Source organism: Anarhichas minor, unplaced genomic scaffold (assembly GCF_050575085.1).
Source record: "Anarhichas minor isolate MPS153535 unplaced genomic scaffold, ASM5057508v1 ptg000021l, whole genome shotgun sequence".
Classification (NCBI taxonomy): domain Eukaryota; kingdom Metazoa; phylum Chordata; class Actinopteri; order Perciformes; family Anarhichadidae; genus Anarhichas; species Anarhichas minor.
The window spans coordinates 3,223,210-3,226,810 of record NW_027466467.1 but is presented as its reverse complement, the minus strand read 5'-3'; the positions used below and the strand labels follow the sequence as shown (position 1 = coordinate 3,226,810).

Sequence of the window (3,601 nt, the reverse complement as noted above, 5' to 3'; positions counted from 1 at the left end):
CTGCTGCAGTGAGAGGAGAGGGTGACAATATGTGTGTATGTGTGTGTGTGTGTGTGTGTTTGTGTGTGCATCTGTGTGCAGCCAGACATAAACCTGCTCATAATATCCTAAAGCGCAAAGATTTGAGTCAAATGTCAAGCTTTTGTCAGAGTGTTTCCTCTACTTGTATCAACTTTTATTTTTGTAGCTTTTTGTCATCGTTTCTGTTGGTTATTTATATATTATATTGTATTTTCTACAACGAAGTCTGACGAGGCAATAAACACAAGTAACTAGATCGTCAGGCTTAGCCGGATAAGCTAAGCTACTTTATTTAATTATAAAAACTGTCATTAACTCTTCTTCGTACGGCAAGTAGAGTGGGTCAAAGTTGAACCAGGGATGTTTAAAACAGACGGTTTTGGGTAAAAAATGTTACCGTCCGTCTTTGTACTCTGAGGTACAAACAGGCCTAGTAGTTAAAAGGTTAAAACCTGGTCGCTTGCCGACATTACTCAGACTAATGAGTAAAGAGAGGGCCGGCATCCCTCGTTGACTCAAGGGAAGAGAAGAAGACCTTGCTCTAAACCAGTGTGCGATATACCCAACTTTTGAGAGATTCAATTCATCTACTCTAGCGTAAGTCTGTAACACACCCAAGTCTATAACACACCCAAGTATAGCTAGGGTAAACGTCTACAAATTCATCCCAGGTTAAGTCCTAGTCTGAAACTCTGAAGCCCAACGTGGGGCTCGAACCCACGACCCTGAGATTAAGAGTCTGCCGTCTGAGCTACCCGGGCCTGGTACATCTAACAAAAGGTTGAGAGTTCGAACCCCACCTTGGGTGATAGTCTTTTGTACTGTGGACTACTGTTCTCAGGGGTGGCCTTTGATTTGAAGTTAGTTCATGAATGAGATGTTGAAGGGCTTTCATTTTAAAACGCTACATCAGAATGTCCTGTAACACACCCAAGTATAGCTAGGGTAAACGTCTACAAATGCATCCCAGGTTAAGTCCTAGTCTAAAACTCTGAAGCGCAACATGGGGCTCGAACCCACGACCCTGAGAGTAAGAGTCTCATGCTCTGCCGTCTGAGCTAGCCAGGCCTGGTACAGCTAACTAAAGGTTGAGACTTCGAACCCCACCTTGGGTGATAGTCTTTTGTACTGTGGACTACTGTTCTCAGGGGGGCCTTCAGTCCTGTAACACACACCTCCGCCAACCCATCCCCCACTGTTGACATCAGTGGTCTGGGAGGATGCTGATTGTCGGCTTGATTCTAACACCAACTCCAGCTGGATTTACATTGACATTCTGTGTAACTTCTAGCAAAGTGAAATACATCTTTTGAACTAACAACTAAATCCATGTTGCACACCTTACAGCAATTTGGTTTTCTATGTTCTCATGATTTCATTCAGTCAAAATGGTACCTGTAGATATCCAAGGAAAACTTTGTTTTCAACAGAAACCACAGCAGAGATATCTGTTTTGCCAAACTACAAGGATGAAACTTGCAGGTAAAATAATCTGTCAGAAGTGGGATTTGAACCCACGCCTCCATTTGGAGACCAGAAGTCTCTTTGCTGAGGAAGGAGTGAACCCTTGAGTCTGGCGCCTTAGACCACTCGGCCATCCTGACAGGTGAAACCCAAATTGTGCCTGGGGTTCACGAGTTACATCTAAATAGACATCGTGGGTTGCCTTGATCGCAAGGTTCTGTTCTATTCCGCGTAACGAAAATGTCGTTGTCTCATGAATTTGATTTGAAGTTAGCTCATGAATGAGATGTTGAAGGGCTTTCATTTTAAAACGCTACATCAGAATGTCCTGTAACACACCCAAGTATAACTAGGGTAAACGTCTACAAATTCATCCCAGGTTAAGTCCTAGTCTAAAACTCTGAAGCCCAACGTGGGGCTCGAACCCACGACCCTGAGAGTAAGAGTCTCATGCTCTGCCATCTGAGCTAGCCAGGCCTGGTACAGCTAACAAAAGGTTGAGAGTTCGAACCCCACCTTGGGTGATAGTCTTTTGTACTGTGGACTACTGTTCTCAGGGGTGGCCTTTACTCCTGTAACACATACCTTCGCCCACCCATCCCTCAGTGTTGACATCAGTGGTCTGGGAGGCTGTGTTCGTGTAACCCGTTGCACCTGTAACTGTGTGTTGCAGTTTGAAATATGAAAACTGCTGGACGTAGTAAGTTATTAAAAGACATTTTTAACCCCAAATCATTGCTGTTTGAGGAGTCTCAAGTGTCAATCTGTTGAGTCATCTGTCGCCCCCTGTCGTGCAATTCTCTAAGCCCGCCCACTTTCTAGCTGCCCAATCAAATGGCGAAGGTCTGATTTAAATCCTTTTCGTAACTGTACACCGTTAAAATATTCTGTGTTTCCGGGGCACAGTAACTTTTGTATTACTGGGACTTTAAGGGCTTTTTACAACAGGACAGCACACAATTTAAATTATTAAGAGAGCTGAAATTATATTTAATTAATGGCTGTTTTTCTTTGTCAAAATTGCGTCTTATTTGGGGTGTTGTAGGTTAGTTTCCCAATGTGAATGTTTTAAAAAAACTGATGTCTTCGTCGAAGCCCTTATTTGAGAGTCAGCTGCTGATGAAGATGTTCAGCACTTGTAATTGTTCTTCCCTCACTGTTCTGTTCTTTTGGTTTTTGTTGACATTTGTTCCCATAAAGGTAGTAGAAAACCACAAACACACACACACACACACACACACACACACACACACACACACACACACACACACACACACACACAGTCACGGAGGAGTGGGATTGGTCAAACCTGCCGTTTTTCGGTACAGGGCTAAAGTCAGATTAGCGCTGCTCGTCTGTCTGCTTTCACGGAGAAACACGCTTAATCCCTGTTTAATCCCACCTGCAACGGGATTGGCCACCGCCTAAGACTCTGACGGCTATTACCCCGAATCCCGGCTTCAGACACAGACTACCACACACCTGGGCCGAGAGACAGACGCAGGGAGAGTGTATTTGTTTTGGCAGTTTTGCGTTCGTCCTGCTCACTAATGATGCATGTCGGATTAAACTGAATTGAAAACGAAGGAGAGAAGCAGGAGGATAAATGGGAGGAAAAAAAAGAAAATACAGCGTGAGGGATTTGGGTGGGAATTAAAGGAAAAAAGATGGAGAGACATGCAGAAAAAGAGAGAACAGTAAACAACAAGCACAGAATGAAAGTGTGAAAAACACGGAGGAGGAGGTATAGATAACCATGTGAACACATGGATAAAAAAACGACAAAGCACATAGAAAATGTTAGAGGAAGAAAAAAAACGCAGCTTCCTCCCTCACTTTACAAGACAGAAGATATCACCTCACACACAACTTTAAAAAGATTATAATGAAGTCAAAGAAGACATTTTGACATGTCAGGTCAGGAAAGGCAGGTGTTTTGATTTCAGGGTCTTGGGATTGTGCGTTCTGGCTCCCTGGAACACTAGCCAAGTTTCCAATCACATTTAGCGTAAGTATAAACGTATTTTTTCTTCATTGGCAAAAGAAAATGTGAATAATGCAAATTTTCCTCACTACTGTTATGCAAAATAAGTTAGAAATGGCGGGGGCATCGACA

At 43.3% G+C, this 3,601-nt stretch overlaps 2 non-coding genes across 2 annotated transcripts; both read right to left on the bottom strand.

Annotated features, from left to right (window-relative positions):
• Window positions 1-1,514: 1,514 nt before the first annotated feature.
• On the bottom strand, window positions 1,515-1,625 carry trnal-caa (transfer RNA leucine (anticodon CAA)). The gene is made up of 2 exons: window positions 1,588-1,625; window positions 1,515-1,560 (listed from the first exon to the last, which is right to left on the bottom strand). It is a non-coding gene; the product is annotated as a tRNA-Leu (tRNA).
• Window positions 1,626-1,889: 264 nt separating this feature from the next.
• Window positions 1,890-1,962, bottom strand: trnak-cuu (transfer RNA lysine (anticodon CUU)). The gene has a single exon. It is a non-coding gene; the product is annotated as a tRNA-Lys (tRNA).
• Window positions 1,963-3,601: the final 1,639 nt, after the last annotated feature.